The 20,806-nt window shown below is 35.8% G+C and overlaps 1 protein-coding gene and 1 long non-coding RNA gene across 3 annotated transcripts in view; one reads left to right on the forward strand and one right to left on the reverse strand.

Moving 5' to 3' along the window:
* LOC129722494 (synaptic vesicle glycoprotein 2C-like) overlaps positions 1 to 20,806 on the reverse strand; it is an 86,322-nt gene that overhangs the window by 43,839 nt on the left and 21,677 nt on the right. The window contains exon 1 of one of the 2 annotated variants that reach the window (XM_055675949.1): positions 3,318 to 3,467. The exons of the other annotated variant lie outside the window; for it this stretch is intronic. The gene's annotated coding sequence lies outside the window, so the exon portion shown is untranslated. Of the gene's footprint in view, positions 1 to 3,317; positions 3,468 to 20,806 lie in introns of those variants that run through there. 2 annotated transcript variants of the gene reach the window in all.
* LOC129722495 (uncharacterized) lies at positions 7,902 to 8,722 on the forward strand. The gene is made up of 3 exons (XR_008727608.1): positions 7,902 to 8,215; positions 8,270 to 8,384; positions 8,463 to 8,722. It is a non-coding gene; the product is annotated as an uncharacterized LOC129722495 (long non-coding RNA).

Raw genomic sequence — 20,806 nt, forward strand, 5'->3', positions numbered from 1 at the left:
AGAGAAATTACTACAATGTTGATGATGTTTGGAAACTGAATTACGAACGTGTCTCAACTAAACTATAACGCAGCTTTTGTCGAGCAAGAGTATAATGATATTTTATTTTTATGTTTTGATTAATGGTATCGTCTTGCATGTTTGTAATTGTATTTGTAAAATATTTATCAAAACTTTTAAATCTGCTTTAGCTAGTTAATCATTATCACTGAATAATCATTGCATATTGTTTGCATTAATTTATGCACAATCACATAAAAACTTAAGTGGACGAAAAAGAACGCAGTGATTAAAGCTCGAACTTCTGCGTGTAATAACAGTGGTTGCAGAAACGCCAGTCTACGGCAGCTATCTTTTGATTGCACCATAATGTCAAATTTGTTTGCCTTTTATTTATATATTCTCGAGTTTCCGGATAATTTAAATATATATCTACCGATGTTCAAATTAGATACCACCAGAAATTCCGAGCAAAAAGTTGTCAAAACAACCTATAATAGTAATATAATACAATTGGTTTACGTCAATAAGCCTTCCAAACCACTCATTATTAATTTATTCAAACAAAGTTATAGCTGGATGTTGTATATTGCAGTATGTTGATGGCGCGAGTTGTATATATCAGCAAGCCATTGTGATTTATAATTCTACATTAGTATCAAAGCTCAAGACTGCGTTCGGCTTGTGCCGGTGCAGACTAAACATGTACGGTAATAGACCAATTTTCAGTCAATGCAATATTTTTTTGCTGAAAATATTTATGAACATAACAAAGGAGAGATATTGTTTAGCATATGCGTACATAAAACTCTAGAGAGTATGTTTTTTAACAGACGACATTAAACAACACAACTTTGCTGCTACGTGAACCGAAAACATCAACTTCTACCCTAGAGACATGGCGTTTATCTTACTGCACTGAACAGGTCGGCTCAAGAGTAATCCAGATACAACCGCCATGATAGATTTGTTTTGCTTGAAACGTGCTGACAATAGTTTTCATTTTGCTTTAATCATTCTGGAATGAGTGATGGTTGTAATCAACTCTATTCGGTTGACACAGTTCGAGAGCAAACGCGTATTAATCTCGGCGCGTGTCATACCCTAGAGTACGTACAGAATTGGTCGCGAAACGAAAAAGGGCACAGAAGTGACAATCCCAATGCTTTTTGGGGATTATAATTTTCTCCTTTAGCGTATGTGACATGTTTGACATTAAAAGTACAGCTGAAAATTTATCTTGCATGAAGCGTTTATGTAAGGGTTTCGCATTAATAACTGTGCCAAAACCAAACGGATTATCATGTTTTGTGTGATGTGATACTGTCTGCTATTATTTAATTTAAAATTTGTAGACAAAGTTTTTCCTTTGTTTGAATTAACTAACAGTTTTCGTGAACAATTGAAGTAAAAAGCCAATTGAAAATGTCGATTATTTTGTAGTATTTGTTATAAATTTGTTTATACGTGAAATTAATTATGAAAGTGATTTTTTCATAAAATTGAATCTCAATGGAATTCGGTATTCTTCAATTAGAGCTTCATACCGTTACATAAAAACGATCTTACGCAACCGTTTAAATTAATTTATGCCGATTCTTAAGCTTATAAACCTAAAAGTTTAAACGTAATACAATATTACAGAGTATATTGTGCTGGCCTCCGCACATAGGAGTATTTCAGTCAAAAACCTGGCCAAAATACGAAAAAAATAATTCAAGTGTTCCTCGTGCTATTGATCCTTTTTGGATTCTCTGATACTTACTACTCTGTCTGCAGGCCAAATTTAAATTATCTGAGTTGTTTACAAACCACAGTAACTATCATAACCGTGATATTAGTTAGAGCTCATGAATAAGTCACAAATTGTTGTACGAAAACTATGAACTTCCACTCATGTTATTATAACTTTAAAGTGATTCTTGAGTGTAAATTTAATATGGGCGGTAACAACAAAGATATGTTGAGTAAATTTGTATCGGTAATGTGTTGTGTAAGTTGTTCTTGTTCAAAACAAGGCATTGCCATATATGTGTTTTAAAGTTTTTTTTGATCAACAAATTTTTTACAAAAAAAGGATATTTGTTTGGGTTCCCAGCAAGTCCCAGCAAAAATTCACCCACCATTAAAAAGGTTATGTGTTTCTCAATAAGTACCAGAAAGACAATCTACCCCATGCTCACCCATTCGTAATTGCGATCAATGCGAAGTTGGAGCATTCAGATTTGCTGAATTTTTGTTTTTATCGAATGAGTGCATTTATCATGCCTTTGTCATACATCGATTGTGAAAATTTTATTAGTTTCTTCAGATTTTGTGATAACTTGCCGAGAAATACCCTATTCGGGTTGATTGCGCAATGCTATGAACATTCGATTAATAAAAAGTTCCTGATTCTGGAGGAAAAACTTGAAGAAACCTTCAAATGTTACCACAAAAGATCAAAACAATGATCGAGTGGTAAAAGTCTTACAAAAAAACCCCAAATGTCCTCCAAGAAGCACTGGATCTTAAGTTGTCAACAAAGTCGCTTCAAAAGTTAGTTTATGTAAAATTGACAGCTTCAAAATATAACAAAATTGGTATAGAATAACCATGATGTTGAAGTTGGTCGGAAGCTTCGCATTTATGTCGTCCAAGCAAAGGATTGATGGCAGTGATGGAAGCAAGAGACGCAAATCGCAAATGCTAAGAGAAATATTACCATTGGATAAGTTGAGTTACGCAGTTCCCATGACTCAATGATATAGTGGGAGCACTGCGGTTTCCAACATTATTAAGACCAAAAGTGGCAGATAGGGTAATCGCTCCTATATTCATCTTATCACGTCTTTTTGATCAATTTATCGTCAAATTTTACCATATTTTCAACGTGAAACTTTCAACCACTTGACAAAATTGAGAAGCAAATAGATTTACTTTCAAAATTTGTAGAGATTTGATGGTACATTGGAGAAAAAAAGATGAATAAAGGTGCACCTAGCTGTTGAGATGAATAATGGAGCGATTACCCTAACAGATATTAATGACAAAATAGTATTCACCTGAACAAGCTTTTACTATATTTGTACTTTTTGAGAATTGCAGAGTAAAAGCAGAGGAAAGTTGATATATCACTGCTAGGTGATTAGATCTTGATGAAATCTTGTTAATGATAAGTTTTTATGTCTAAGTATGAAGCTTAATAGTGATAAAACCAGGTTAAGACACATTTGTTATCTGAAAACTCATTAAAATAATTTTGGCCAGGTTTTTGTTCTACGTACTCCTATGTGCTCCGTTTAAAAAAAATCAAATTTCAACACTCTAAAACTCACCCGGTTTGTCCACTGGTTATGGCAGATTATCACTACTCCTACTACAACAGAAACACTAGAAAAATTTTCACTCAACTCGGGAACCACTTGGGGTTGAGGTTTGCGAGCAAACCACAAAAGTAACACGGTAGCCCGAGGGTAATTCGTTTTTATAGGTGGCTATCATCACTGTCTGTAGGCCGCTACGATAAACAGGTGCGGATTTATCATTATGCAAACTTACTGAAAGGATGATCGTTTAATAATAGAGGATGCTGCGGAGTGGAAATAGATAACCCTTTACTGGTCCGACTTTTAACCTGTTAAATTTATCTTTCTCAATTCCAGGGACGTTTTGCTTCTTTTCTTAGCTTTGTCTAACTAAGCAGTAAGTGCTGGTCGATTTTGATATATCTAAAACTTGATTAGTATTTTTTTTTTGTAGCGTCATATACTTTTAGCTGTGTAAAAATGTCTAATTATGTACCAAATAATCGTTATTTGCGGGAAGTTTTATGTTTCTCATTTTATTCACAAAAAATTGTGGCTGGTGCGAGAGTTGTACAAAAGTTTACAGAAATGTTGTTCTAAGCAAAGCAACGTGTCGTGATTGGCTCAGTCACTTTAAAGACAATAATTTCGATGTTGATGACTGTCCGCATGAAGGAAGGCCAAAAATCATCGAAGACACTGAACTGGAGGGATTGCTCGATGAGAATCCATGCCAGACGCAGGAACTTGCTTGCTTTGGTATTAGGAGTTTCCCGACAAGTTGAACCAAAAAAACCCTAAAATAATTATCCACAGCCAAAATATATTGTTTTTCGAAATTAGACGTAGACTTTCTTTTTCTACAGATATTATATACCATTATTATCAGTTCTATTGATCAACAATATTGCTTGAATTTTGATTCTCAATGTGTTTTACCACGCAAGAGAATTGTTGCGTTGTCAAACTTGCCATGCAATACTGAAAGACAAATGGGCAGTACAGGGTAAAGGTATAGTTTATATATCATTTAGACATTTTTCGTTTGAAACAACAAGATGCTTTTGTAAGTAGACACTTGTTCGTATCGCGCAACAGCTTAATGATATAATTTATTTATAAACCCAAAAAAGCCTAAGATAAAATGCATGACGAGAAGCTTATCTTGAACGTGATTCTGCGTATGATAGTGGTTGTTAATCCTGTCGGTCATGCTACTGCACAGAAACATTTTTAACCACATACGGCTGGATGTAAATTGTTCCAATTGCTGTTCGTTACTAGACAGCACGTGCGTTTCAAATGAACTTTTCTTTTGCGCTATTATCTAGAGATAGTTTTCTACGAGACCAAATGGCAGTTTTGTCTTCTTTGATAACATTGTTTATAGCACTATCCTTCCCGAATCCCATCACCGTGTCAGTCTTGATTTGCATTGTTTAACGGCTCGTAAATCCACCTAATCGAATCAAGCTTGTGCATGTAGTAGTCGGTCATCTAAATTTGTCATGAGGTTTTAATTCAATTGAACTCAATTGCTGTAAGGATCGCAATTTATTTGATAAGATTGGATTCATCCGAAGGTACACGGTCGTTCGTAAGTGTGTTGAGGGTGAGCGTTTGGGTTCTCCACCGGCCACATTCAAGATGCATCAGCCAGCAGCAGCGACTTCGGTTAGCACGAGAGCACGTTTTGCTTGATTAGCAACACCGTCACATGTTTTGATAGCGCTGGAAGCTGGAACTCATGACACGTTCATTCGAAGATATATTATCTACTCTTGTTCGCAATATTACGGGATAATAATTTTAGTCGAACTTACGAATGTAGTGAGTGTCCTTTCGTCTTATCAGTAATTGAATAGAAGTCTAGCGTAAGATAATAAGTCGCATTTTGACTAAATAGAGCGTCAGTGAATATTTAGGCGCGTTTTATAATGAGCTCAGTTTTAATAGTTCCAAAATAAGTACTCTCGATTTATTCTCTACATATCTATAGAAGTTGATTTCATTTTTTCTGAAATTTTATTTTATGTTGCATTAATTTACTGAAAAATCATTTTGAACCCAAACCATACCCATTCTAGCTCGAGGAAGATATGTTCAAAACACATGTGCGTAGTGAAGCACATATTAAACTCGTTTTTATTGGAACAAGCATTCATCATGTTAGACGATCGTGACAGAGTGAGTCAGAGACTTCACGCACGAGCAAAACTCGATTTTAGCACCAATAAATCTCTTTGGTTAATTTTTATATTAACAAACGGTTGTCTTAAATGAATAAGCGGAAACTTCAATAACATCCTTTAGTAGTTTGATGAAATTTGGGTTGCTTGTTTTAACTGTGTGTATTTCTTATTTCTCAAAAACTTCGCATTGATGTCGACTCTCATGCACAAGAACTGTCATAGCTTTATTCTTGAATGGAATCTAATTCAGGAAACTGCAAAAATATGATAAATGTTATAAAAGTGACAAACCGTCAAAGGTGGGTTGCTACATGTTAAACAAATGAAATACCAAGACGTTTTTAAATTGATATAATATTAACAATTAGCATGCATTCGGTGAGCTTCTGTCACAATACAGTTTTGCTTATTTATCAGCTGCATAATTTTGCTTACTTGACTTTTTGAGAATCTGAAATAAATGAAAATTTCAGCACAAAAATTTTAAGGATGACAAATACAAGAAACTTTATTTCCAAACTACAGTCAATAACGTTTGAATCAGTCTGGCTATACATTTCATGAATTCTTCTCCATCGGTAATGGTGCTTGGTTATTTATCTGACAGTGCGATGTTTGATCTATCTTTGACGTTAAAATGTAGGTTACAAAAATCTATTCAAGTAACAATCGGATTTGGTTGTTTTCCGGTAATGTTTTCTGAAAAAAATAACACTGAAGAAGCGAAACAAACAATTGAAATAAAAACGAATCAAAATTTTTGGTGATGAATTCCCCTTTTTTATGAGGCTCGTAGTTTAATGAAACACACACTCTAGTACGATCAAGTCTAAAAATAATCAATTTGGACCGTTTTTTTATTATTTTTTTAAATTTACGCTCAATAGCTCTGTGTACGAATACTTATCTCATGTAAGGCTGACTAATACGTAAAGAGATGACGATTCTTATCGCAGCGATGAAGAAAAAAGTTGAGATAATTTATCTCCATGCAGGAAGCAATCTTAACTACACGTCAGCAATTGATGTGTGTTGAGTGAAAACGGTGGTGTCAACAAGTTATGAAATTATGAGACCTATTACGGGAGATGATTCCTAGACATTTTCCATTGTCACTCTATTAAATAAAATACTATATTTACTCTCTTAGTAAACTTGTTTCTTCCGAACCAACTGAAAATCAGACTGAACAACAATGAACCAAGAAAGCACTAAGTATCCTAATTGTGGATAAAAAATTCTTATCTGAAATGGAGTTACAGCACAAACTAGTATTAAAATTAGTTGTTGAAAAGATGTTTTAGTGTTCTGTAAGAAGCATCAAATCTAGAACTTTTGGTTCAGTTTAATCCATTTCAGACAATACCTATAGTTATCATAAAACTCTCATACTCGATGCCAAGACAATCTGAATCGTGGGAAACATATTAAGAGCTATCTGTAAAACGAATCCTATAAAACTAATTGATGCGAATCTAACTGAAGCCATAATGTGTGATAGCCATAATATACGGTAGTCATAATATTGGCCCATTAGACCCCAACAAGCCTGTAGAAGTATTATGTGTTTGTCACGGTATAACATGCCTGACTATCATCTGCTATTCGATGCAGATTTGCTAGTTCGAAAGAACACATGACACATTCTCTGCGAAGCTACACCAACAAACCAATTTTTGAAATGCATATTTTAGCTATGTAAATATTTTTCCTAGATTCTGAAGTGTTTGAACCTTCCAAAAACGTAAATGTCCAATTTATAGTGTTTAAGAAACTGTAGAAAACTAATTGCAAAGTTCAAGTAAAATTAACAAAAAACAAGCGATTTTGGCTACATATTTTTGAAATGGTTACAAATGATCAGGAGTATGTATTTATAATACATTTTTTATGTTATATGACTGTGACATAAGTTTCAGATGCCCAAAGGGTTTTGAAGTGAAATTTCAAATATGTTGATCTTAGGCCTATATGAAAACAGGGGTAATTTAGCGTTGTAACGTCACGAAAAAGGTACAGTTTTTTACTTCATGGGAACTCCTTACATTTAATCAAAGAAATATTTTGTTTCTCTTTATACTCAAAAATACCTTTAATTTGATACTAAAAGATCGCAGCTAGGTTGAATACAACTTGAGTTACAACCGGGTTTAGTTTGCGTGTAACGTAACGAAATTTTTTTTCTCCCCTTATATAATATTCGTCTATGTTTAAAAACATACTTGATGCGCCTAAATTAGTTCACGTTACATCTGTCATTTAATAGAGAATAAATTTTGTAAAATGGATTAATGTTTTTAATTATTAAACTGTGGGTCATCCATGAGTAACGTAAATTCTAATATTATTCTATTATATTATATTACAATGCATTGCGTGAGGGGGGATTGAAAATTGTCAACTTCCGCGTTACGTAACATGCGAATGTTTCCTAGTACGTTTGTTATTGTTGTTATTATTGGAGGTTAAAACCAAAACAAAACACGAAATCTTTTAATATGTCGGTGAAAAAATCAAAAGTGGTCTTTTATTGTTGTGTGAAGGATTGTCATTCGCGGTACTGGAGCAACCGGTCGGACAACATTAGATTTTCATGCTTTCCCGATCCGGACAAAAATCTAACACCTCATCTTCGTCATTTGGCAAAAATTCGTTCGACTGCGTGGCGCAAAGTTTTGTCGCAGGCGGAAAAGCCACCAAAAAATTCGAGAATATGTGGTAGACATTTCGTATCAGGTGATTTTAATCTTAGTGTTTTATTCATGAGATAATTGTTGTGCTTTTTGAAAGGCAAGCCGGCTAAGCTGACGGATAAAAGCGGTGTGGACTGGATCCCAAATCTTATTTACCCAATTCAATAAACACTATTGAAATGACTGATGGTTATTTAACAGTTAAAATACAGGTAAATAAATTTCAATAAATCAGTTTAAGGGCAACAAATGCGTGAGTTTCAAACCAGTTTTTTTAATTCTGGTTCCAGATTTTGCACACTCTGTTTGTTTACCGTCTGACACCGATTCAGCGTCAGAAACTGGAAGCTTGAGGGAAGTACGAGTGCGTGAACATATTCGGCGAAAATCAGTAAAAGTTCAAGTGTCTGTTCCCGTCAGATGTCATTCCACACAAACTGAAAAACTTGATCATGAAAAAACTATCGATCAACAAAAGGCTGAGATTGATAACTTGCAAAATGTAATTAAGGTGAAAAATGATGAAATATACAACCTAAAGAGAGTACAAAGGCTGACTAAAGTGGATATGCAAACTCTTCGGGAACATCCCAATAAAGTAAAACTGTTTACTGGATTGAATGACTACAAAACTGTTCAAATGCTTTTCAATGTAATCGAACCATATTTGTTGGCTCCAATCAACCTCAGTAAGGAGCAGATGTTTATAATGACACTTCAGAAACTAAGATTCGATTATTATTTTAAAACCCTTCGCATTCCTTATGAAGTCTGTCAAACAACTGCATCGCAATATTTTTGTTCTACCATCACATACCATACACATTGTACACCGCATTTCATAAGTTGGTATACTGGCCTGAAAGAGAAGTTCTTCGAAAACATACTCCTCAATGTTTCAGGGACGCATTCGGAGATAAAGTCACAGTAATCATAGATTGCTTTGAAATTAAGGTATACATTTTTATTACCTCAGTGATTTCTTAATCTAGCACCATAAATCTATTAGCTGTTCTTTTTTTTAATTTGAAGATTACTATACTATCCCTTTTCGACCGGGCCCATATAATTGCGTAGGTAGAAGGTGACTTGAACAAAGCCTTCTCTCTCGTTTTTGGAAGGTTCTATTCATTGTTTTATTGCTCACAACGCTAGTGTCAACATCGCTGCTACGAAAAATAAAAAACCGGAGCAAGCAAGTGTTCCAATATAGCAATTGCTTCGATTTAGGTTTTGTTATCCGTCATTTTTTACCTACACAATTGTGTGGGCTCAGTCGGAAAGACTATACTGCTTTACATACCAGAGCTTAATATTATTATAAAATTTATATTATTTGAGATATCAAGTTTAACCTTTTTGCTTAGGGGCCATCCACATACCACGTGGACAGCATTGGGGGGGGGGGGGGGGGGATTGGGTAATGTCCACGGTCCATACATTTTTTCTAGAATATATATGGACAGTTGTCCACGGAGGGGGAGGGGGGGGGGTCAAAATTGTTAAAAATCTGTCCACGTGGTATGTGGATGGCCCCTTATTGCTAGGTGGTAGAGCTTCTGATAAAATCATAACACAGACGTCAGGCTTTCTGTACAACGTGAAAGAGGATGATGTCATATTGGCAGATCGTGGATTTCTCATCGAAGAAGACGTGAATCAAAGGAAGGCTTTATTAAACATTCCAGCGTTTCGGAAACAAGGAGGACAACTTTCAGCAATGGACATTGAGAGAACAAGGAAGATAGCGACAGTTCGGATTCATGTTAAAAAGCATGTATCAATGACTATGATCACAAGACGACATAATAATGTTCCTTTAATGGATATGATCGTTCATGTTTCAGCTATCTTGGTAAATTTGTGCAAACCGATTGTCAACTGATGACATATGTGAATAAAATACAATGCTAGTTGATATTTATTTTTCATTTCTTTGTTCATTTTTAAGTAGACAAATTCGATTATCATATGTTATTAGTTTTTTATTTTGAGGTATAATATTTGCAAAGCAATTCAGGTAAAATAACAGCGATGAAAAAAGAAGAAGCTTTTTGCTGAGACTCTCTCCAAAACTGTTCATTTTTCTCTATTCTAATTAATACATTTTCTTTTTTGGTCCAAACATAAAAGTACCCGTATTCTGATTCTGTGACTGCAATCTGCATTTGAACTTGGGCATAGTATTTATGGTTCGAAACTAATTCATATGCATGTTGTGTTCTTACAAAGTAGGGCGACTTAGAATTAACTAATCTACTGAAAACATCTTTTTCATTTCTAAAAATGAAAGGGCATTTGATTTCGATAGGCACGTTGCCGCAACAGGCACATTGAAGTATAGCATCAGGAGAAGCTGCAAGTTCTTGGAAATTTTTATGAAGTATTAAACCTTATTCATAAACTTTTGCTTCCCAATGACATTTTATTAAAACACTAGTAAGCTGTCCAAGTGCGACCTTTTCCATTTTTTTGCCATACCTTGTAGCCTGAGTAGAAAAATATGACATATCAGGATAGCAGATAGTTTTTAAAAGTGAAACAGAAGGCTTCATTATATTAGTGCTCAGAACACTTTTAAGTGTCGATGCTGTAATCCTTCCAATGCGCAACAGCTTCCACAACGCATCCTTTGCTTGACCTCGTGTATTTTCTTCCACCTGTGCAATTTCATAAACAGGATAATTATTTTAATCGATCATTTTTGATCCGGCTGAGTCATTGATATTTATTTCAGGAGCAAAATTATTATCTGCAACTGAGCCGAAGACGTCACACCGATCGGGCAAACCGTTCTGGCTCTAAACATATTTGTTCTCAATATTACAATTTCTACGTAAACCTTTCTCAAAAATGAGTCGTAATTAGATAATAACACAAAATGACATTTCTAGCTCATAGAAACATCTGTGCAAATTTTCAACCGAATCAAAAATAACAATTAAAATAAATGAAATTAGGACATTTTTATAGAATTGCTCACCTGCTGCCGCACTTTTTCATCAATTTGTTTGTTCTTCGACTCGTAAATTGACAAAGCTATGTACCTCAACTCTTCAATGCTTTTTCTCTATAGCTTTCGCCGTACAATGTATTGAGTAATAAGTCCTGTAACCCATTACCATTACCATTACCTAAAAAAAAATATTTTGTCTTGAAACATGTACATATGTGGTAAAAATTATTATTCAATTTTAAAAGTTTATGTTCGCGGCCTAACGTTAACTTTAAGAATAGCTACAAAGTGCCGCGACGTGCAAGCTGCAAGTTTTTGCGGTAACTACACTGAATTGATCTTGCTTCGCAAATTCGGTTTGTACACTAGTTTTAGACCACCCTATTGAGTACACTAAAGCTAACATATCTACCTTTCCGCGTACAACATTTATATCGTCCAGCTGTAGGGGAAAGTAGGTAAAGACGGACACTGCGGGTATGATGGACACTTTTAATATTTCACAAACTAGAATGTATCATGATAGTTGAGTGATGCGAATACCTTCTTTATAGTGTGTTAATGCTTTTGAGTTGCATTATCGGTTTTCAGCAAGCAAACTGCCAAATTTGTAAGTAAAACAAAGAATATTTTCGTGAACGCGCAATTTGATGTAATTTTTATCCCACGGAAAATAGTGAAAAACTCGTGAAACTTAAGTGTTTTCATTTCTTCGCAATAGTAAAGTGATTATTTAGTCCTTCCTCGGTTTTCTAGTGAAAATCCAGCAGAATTTCGATGTTCCGATGAAGAGCTACGATCGTTTGAAAAATTTACAACCAGGTCGGACAAGACGGACACACTAAGGTAGGGAAAGATGGACACACGGATTTTCCAAGAATTTTCATGTAGCATCTGTTGTGTACTACAGATGTTCACAAAGTACGCCCGCGAGAGAAACCAGCAGATATTAATCACTTGGCAGTTAGAACAGGCCATATAGGCGGAGAATTTTCGCCTTCATCGAAACCCATCCTCTCAAACTGTTCACGTGATGTATAGATGGACTCTAGTAACGTAGAGTAATGAATGGCCATCACTTAACACATAAATCAAAAGAATACTTAACGTACATCTTTTTTTGTGAGTGTCCACATTTACCTTCGTAGTGTCCATCTTACCCACCCCAAGTGTCCGTCTTTCCCAACCATGTCAAAAAACAGCAATTTGTAGTCTTATTTTTGAAGACCCAAAACACATAAAACTTGAAGGAAGTTCACTAATACCAAAAATGATTATGAAAACAAATGACCTTAAGTTTCAATTTGTATGACTACTGCGATCTAAATAGCAATACCTAAGTAATTATTTAGATTAAACCTTAGGGTGTCCGTCTTTAGCTACTTTCCCCTACACCTTCTACTAATTTGCAGCGAAGGAAAAAAATCACCTCTAGCGATTAATGAATACATATAAAACAAGCCTAGGATGCGTTGACATCGTCGTCAGTATGCGAAAAACAAAGTATCGGTGCTGGTGCACTCTTTTTGCCTTCCTCTTTACGATATATTTCTATTCATTAGTGTACACCACAATACGTGGTTCTCAATGTGCACAACTCGGTATATGAAGTCATTCGTCTCTGTTACAGAGAGCGATCAGAACTTGTTATATCCTTATTCTTTTGACTCATGAATATGATTTTTTGCCAGAAAAAGAAAGAAAATGACAGTGTATGCTCTCCTACTCTCGCTTAAACTCAACCGCTGCCGAAGTAGTTCCTTTCCCCACGCATTCCCTCTCACCGCACCACACCTCTGCTGCTGTTCAGGCGACATGATTTTCTCCTGTTGCTATCCTTTCTTCCCGTAACTACCGGCCTATGGAGAGACAAACGCAACGATCGAATCGCTTCTCAGAGCTGATGTAGTCTAGTCATGTGTTTGTTTCTCCCAGAAACCTATGCACCCTATCATCATTTCATTATGGGTTGAAAGGATTTGAGTTAAGTCCCGGCCTGTACACTTCGTGAAGTGCACATATGATGAATAAACGACGATTGCATCATATTCGTTTCATTTCCATCACTGCTAATTTGACCATACCGGTCTCAAAACGTTTTTTTGCTTCAACAGCTTTGAATCAATGAAAACCGGCGCCGCTGTAGGTAGATTACCTGTGAAGGACGTAGTCAATTATTGACTCGTAGAAATATATAACTGGAAGCTGGCTGGTGCTCATATTCAACAGATATGGATCTCTGCTCCCAATGATAGCATATATGTTCAAATATCGTTCTGCCTGAGATCCTGTTAGTTCCGAAGCATACACGCTAAGAGAAGCGGTTCCTGTAAAGACACCATTGTTTGAAATTGAAAACATATTGAATGCAAAACATACCACTTGTAACCAAACTTGCTGGTGTTTTCAGCTGTCTAGCTAGAGCTTGTTTTTTTTGTGGCATCCCAATTTATTCACGTAAACTGATCCAAACTTGTGAAAACTATTAAAACCTCACGAAACTTACTAACTGACTAACGAAAAACAATCAAACTTTTTATTTTGTGTTCACGTTATAACCGTTCGTACATACGTGAAGGTGTCAAAAATTGTAAACAGACTTAAATCAGCTGATCGCAACTGTCTCGTGGATTGCCTTATTGACGCAAGGTAACCGTATTAATGAAATACCAAGCCAATCTTCCGAATGTGATGGTTATCGCAATTACGGGACGTGACATCACCACATTTAACGATGAGAAGAACATTTTTGAACGACCAACACCATATCGTGGAATAAGCCAGCTATTTATTTTGGGGCAAGTCTAGATGAAAAATTCTTCAGAGGCAAAAATGCACTCGAATTTTCTTGAATAAGAAGTGTGAGTTTTAAAAAATCAAGGAAATATTACGGGAGCGAAAAAAGTTAAAGAGCGGGGTTTTTGCGTTATTATAATAATTTTTGAAAGGTTTCTTGTATTTATTGGAATTAAGGACACATTTGTAAACTTGTTTTTCATATAAATGCTGAATAAATTGTTAACGTACTCAGACACTGTGAAAAAACTATAGTAAAAATAAATTTAATATGTTTTACACATAATGTCAGATAAGACACATTTGAGAATATTTATGATACATATGTCACTTATGAAAAGAAATGATTTTATCATAACTCACATTCCTTCACTAAAAATCTCCAAATTCAAGTTTGGTTCTGCATTCCCAAACATTAAACGACAAAGTAAATTCGTTACGTAGTTTATGGATAACCTCACAAACCAAGTACATAAAGTAGAAGTAGAAATATATAAAATCAGATATTGAACTATTTCTCATGAAAATGTCTAAGAAATATGTGATAAATAAAGGATATCGACTGATTCATATTTTCGCGACGTTACAACGGAGTGAGAATACCCCTTGCTGAAAAATGAGCGTTGTAACGTCACGTAATATAAAAGCTTCTCAAATATAGATGTTACCAGTTATTGGCACTCTAAACATGGCAAAATGTTCGATTATTATTTGTTATCAAATCGTGAAAGAAGAAATTGTTATAAAATTCCAAACAGAGCAGAGTTTTTGACTTTTGTAAGAAAAGTCCCGACACCTCAATTTCTCGCGCGTTGTAACGTCACGCTACATTTTCACTCCCCAAGGTAATATAAACAAAGTAAACAAATATCTCATACATCATTCTTATAGGAAATTTTGTCTACTTTCCGAATCTGTAATAATATCAAAGGGTTTCATGAAAAAAATACAAGTTAGAATTAAAATGATGCCAACAGAATAGTCAAAACGTTGTAACGTCACGGTAGAATGTGTCACATGTGTATTTTTGGGTGTATGCAAGAATCTGAGGACATTTCCAGCAACGAGGTTTACTGATTAGACCTGTGCGCGAATCATGTTTTCGATGGCGAAGCGTCAGCGTAGAAAACATTTGTGCCTCGGTGGTGGCGGCATCTCGATGTGTCGCCATTGTGTCTTGCCGGACAGCAGTAATGCGTATCGGCGTGTTACTAATGCACGTTATTAAAATATCGCAATATCCGTTCTGGCTACATTCGTGTGGTTTGGATTTTTACCTTTATTCTAGAAAGGTATAGCAATCACTCGCAAAACCACAAAAGCAAAAGTGATCTAAAGGGCCGAATGACATATACCACTCGACTCAGTTCGACGAGCTGCGCGTTTGCTTTATGTGTGTGTATGTATGTAAAACTTTTCAAACTCACTCACTTTTATCAGAGATAGCTGGACCGATTGTCACAATCTTAGTTTCAAATGAAGGGTCCAAAACAAGGAAAACACAAAAATTTAAGGTGAAACGGTATCAAAGCGACAGACGACTGATTTCGAGCTACCGCTTCGATTTGTCAAAGGCACAAGACTCGGAAAAAGATATCGTGTTCCCTGAGAAAACCCTATTTTAGGTTTGCTTCACCGCAGCAAACATAAAATAGGGTTTACTCAGGGAACGCATTATCTATTTCCGAGTCTTGTGCTTCTGAAAATTCGAAGTGGTAGCTCGGAGTCGGCCATTTGTGGCTCCAATACCATTTGGCTTTTCTATTTCATAACTACGTAACCGATTTGGATAAAATTATTGTAAAAAAAACGGGCTGCCTCTCAAACCCTCAACTAATGAAATTCACGAAGATTACAAAGTTACAGAGAACAGAACAGAACAATATTAATAAAATCAATTACGGCACCAAATTTTTCATTTCCAGGCCAGGGTTGCCAAGAAATTATTATTTTGAACAGAAAAGCTTAGCTATTAGCAGCCTGTTATGTTTCTTTGTTGATGAGAATTGGAGAGTATTTGAAAAAAAACAGTTATTTTAGGTGAATGGCCAGGTCACACCGCAAGGTGAATTAGCTCGTGTTTTTATTCAACAACATATTTCCACATAGTAGATACAAATGCCCGTAATTGTAATAAATACATACCAATACCAACAGCATTTCTTGCTATAATATATGATTGAATGATGATACACAAATTTATCATCTCGAGGTACGATGCTGGCCTAACAAGCCAGTCGTCGTATATTTGAGTCTCGGCCTGGGAGACACTGTTAGTGTCAGTAGGATTGTAGCGCTAGCCCCGCAATTGTCCTGTCCTGTGGTCGAGTTCTGATACGGAATGTATCACTAAGGCTTTGCTTTTTGAATCATGTCCGATTGAGCTAAGTTTTTTTTCGGACAATTAAATAAAAAGTACATGGTCGGTTCTTTAAATTCGATGATGACAGATGATGGCTTGCTGAAAATGTTCCGGAGTTCTGGGAAAAAAAAATTTGACCCGACAACAATCCCGATTTCATTTCTTTGGATTATTTTGTATGTGGTGTCGTCGAGCGGAATATCGATAGAACACCCATTGAGCATCAATCGTAGTAACCCATGAGTGAGCAGAAAAAATTGACAGCTCAATCAGTCGAACTCTCACCGTTATGGCGAAAATAATGGAGCTACTCTGTTCAGAAGTGTGCGCTTTCAAAGAACTGTACCCCGCCACGTCGAAAACGGATATCGTGCGGCCCTTTGTGGACCGCAGGTGTGCCCGTGCCGGCATCTACAACATCCTGGCACTATTGGACAACAATCAGAGCATCGGAAGAAAGCTCAGTTCCGGACGGCCGACGACCTTGAGCGACAAGAAGCTCCAAAGAATGCTGAAGAGGGAGACCAACAGAAAAGTGGCAACATCGCTGCGTGCGCTTGGTCAAGAGGTCGATGAAACCGGCCAAACAGTGAAAAAGTACCTGGCAAACATTAACATACATGTCAGAAAGAGGCAGTCCCGTCCACTGTTCTTGGAGCTGCAGGCAATAACACATCGACAGTGGCTGAATAAGATGGTCATGGCGAATCGCGACGTGGCGGTGGAGATGGACGATAATCGAGAATTTCTAGGTAATCATGAAGCGTAAGACCTACTCCAACAAGTTTGTTGCGAAAACTGAGGAGGAATTGATAAATAAAACGAAGAAAGAACTCAAAAACATGCCTACACGTATGTTTTTGCCCGCCATGGCGAATGTTCCGGTTAACTGTCGGTTAACAACTCTTATATGTTATGGAAGAAAATAAATCACATAACATTTTTCGCATATATGTTTAACTGGTGTAAATTTTATAAAACAAAACAAAAACAAGTCGTTTACTGCAAAAATTCGTCACGCACCATGTGCTGAAAGATTTAGAGATAAATTATTTGAGTTTTTGAATAAAATTAAATCAGTAGTGCATTTCCACGCGAAATAGAAATGTACAAAGACTGGGGTAAAATTGATCACGTTTCACAATATTTTCCAAGTTCATATTGTTCGAGTTTATATTGTTTTTCTTCGAAGCAGTTTTTATTTAAAACGAGTACTTGTATATGCCCAAGAAAACCGCTATGACTATGAGTGAAATTTTCATCGTTTACTTTTAAAATAAGTCCGCGAATTCTTTAAAGTTTGATGATATTAATCGAGGTGATTGATCATCCATGAAATCCATGCCCATGGCAACTTGTGTTAAATGTGACAGGTACGTGAATCTCGTAAAAGTTGTATTCGATGACACGTAAACATTAGTGGGATTTATGTAGAGCTCGTATACAAATACCCAGCCGAAAATATACTGAGCTCCATTGACGAGAAAGAGAAGATACACAGTTATGTTTGTAATGTTGTAAGATCCGTATCTTTTGATACCTTGCGTAGGCGCCAACTTTGGGTGGGGCAAGGCATTTTTTACACCGTCCGTAGTTTTCCTACGTATCATTTTCCTGATAGTTTTATTTGTTACATTTAAACATCACAACACGTCATTTTGCAAAATTGTAGTCTATGATAATTACAACCAAATTCACATTACCCACTACATTACAATCACTTAACGTGAAGACGTAACGCACGCAAAAATTTTAAGCAATAGGTATAACTTGTGAGGAAAAAAATCCGAACAACTTTTAAATTGGTCTACGATTTCGAAGAGCTGCACAAATCGAAAAATCCTTCTCCAAAAAATGAAGATCCACTTTTACATAACTGATAACACGACCAGTCAATTCTGTCAAGTGACGGTTAGTTGAGTAAAAGGCGTTGTCGGAAGAATACCGTCGTAAATTGATTTTCAATTTTTATGAGCGAAATAAAGAAAAAACTAACAGTGGAGAGTTCGACTATTTTAAAGATCTTGAAAATAAAAAAAAAACGAGAATGAAATACCTTCAAAGGAAAATCTAGTTTCGGACGAAAGTGCACTTTGCAAGAGAGCAAAGTTCGAGCGAAATTGAGCGCGGAAACGCCTGGTCGGTCGGCGAAATCGTATCGTGAGCTGTGCAATAAATATCAGATTGATCCATAAAAGGAGAAAATGTATGAAATGGGTTTAAAACTTAGAATATAAGTACCATAAAAATGAAAAAGTAGTGTTTTGGCCAGACGTTGCATTGCCACACTATGCTAATGCAACTTTAGCGGATTTGCGGCAATGGGGCCTCACATTCCACGTGGATAGCTTTGGGGTGGGGGGGTTGTTTAATGTTCACGGTCCAAAATATTTAGAATTTATATGGGCAGTTGTCAACGGAAGGGGAGGGGGGGTGTCAAAATCGTTATAAATCTGTCCACGTGGAATGTGGATGGTCCTCAAGGCAATATCGGGTTTATTCCGAAAGGATACAATCCTCACAATGTGCCACAGCCAGTGCTGATAAAAGTCATTTTCCCCAGCAAAATTCTTCGAAAATTACAGCCAATTATTTTAAATTTTCACTTCCAATGATCGCTGCACTTTTTCAGATACACTAGATTTTCGTCCTAGTAACGTGCTGTTATACTCAGATGAAATAGATCGCGCGCATCGTTCACGGTTACGGAATAAAATTTGACGACAAATCCAACCAAATGATCTCCACTTCAAAGCGAAAAAGAAAAACAAACAGTCCACTCAACCAAAGTTAACCTCACCGAAACACTTTTTCACTGGCACTGACCGATGCCTTGACAATCTTCGGTAACTGATAAACTGATTTTGTTGTCTTGCTTCCATCTCATGAAATATAATGAGGTGCTTTGACAGTTCACTTCCATGCAAAAAGCGGGAAGGGAGAACTCTTAAAGGATTGTAAAAAATAACGTTTATGGATGCTTTTTTTCACTTTCACTCAAGAGTCTCAACAAATATCAACCCTGGCCACAGCTGCAGCCTATTGAAACTTACTGAGCAAATTTTATGCGAATGGTCTACCATAAAGATTACAGAGCAAAAAACGTCGATTGTTTGATAGAAAAATCAAGTAGGAGCTGAAAACAACTGAAACATCCGGAATTCAGGAAGGTATTGAGCAAGTACCCTAGAGGATCAGGAAATCAGCGCGATGTGGAGCTGAGTTTTTCCTATGAGGTTTGTTACTGAGTTACATTACTTGAAAAAACAAACAAAGTATAGAAAAATAAGTAGCGCAAGATTTTAATTTGAAATTGAAAGTTTGTTAGGATTTTTTTCATCATACGTTATTTCTAGAATCAGTTAAATCAGAGTTTTTGGAACTCTTTTGCAGTGTAATTGTTTTCGCGATTTTTCAAGAAAACATTTCATTGACATCTTTTTACATGTTTTTTTTTGTATTTCACCGCCAAGATCTTCATCTGATAATACAAATACGCCGTTTCCAAAAATAACCCTTAAATCAGAATGGATAAAACATTTTCAATCTCTCTACAAAATTGTGCGATTTTTATGGACCCATATTTTTGCTGAAGATTGTAAAACGCTGTTTTCAAAAATAACAAAGTAATTAAAAAAAACACGAATTTTCATACAAAAGAATTTTGTTTATTGAAACATAAGAAAAAACTTTATTAGAGAAATGATTTTATACTTCTTTTGAAATAGAACAGATTTCCTTTCAGAATTATTTACTTTTATGACGGCAGATCGTTGAGATCCTATGCCAAATCCCACACCACAATTTACCACAAAAGATCAAAACAATGGTCGCAGTGCACAGTGGGGCGACTCCATACAAAGGCTGGCCAAGAAAAAAAAAGTGTCGATTAATGAGACAAAAACTTGGTATTCACATAATTTTGGGGCACTGAACACGAATTTGGCATCCATTTTTTGTTTGGGGCCGTCCATAAACTCAATTTTTAATATTTTTTAGCACTTTTTTTCCTTTTTTATAGAATTATATGATCTTTGACCACAAGTAGTGCCACCGGGCGTCCTCCCCATTGAAAAAAAAAACGTAATTTATGGACGACCCCTTGAACAAAACAAATTTTGCATTAATATATGTTTTTTTTTTAAATAAACTAAAACAACATAAGTAATACAAACTTATTACAAATTGAAAAAGTCATCATCATCATCATCATCTTCCGCTGTGATCGCTTAAATCTTGTGTTGAATCGTTTCCAGAAAATTTGAAGTTCATTATACTTATCAGTAGGAAAAATGTCTTTCGCTGCAATTTTCATTTCTTCTAGTGATTTTCGATGTTTCATTGTTTCATATATATGTTATCTTCCTAATCCGGTTCCCATGGTTGAAAGAGGACATTTAAATACATGTATAACACCATGAATTGACAACTTACTTGACATTGAATTAGGTGGTGCCGCTGAAGTTGAAGGCTCCATAATAAAATTCAACGAATTTATGAATTTAAAAACCAAGACACTG

This window comes from Wyeomyia smithii, chromosome 2 (genome assembly GCF_029784165.1).
Source record: "Wyeomyia smithii strain HCP4-BCI-WySm-NY-G18 chromosome 2, ASM2978416v1, whole genome shotgun sequence".
Lineage (NCBI taxonomy): Eukaryota > Metazoa > Arthropoda > Insecta > Diptera > Culicidae > Wyeomyia > Wyeomyia smithii.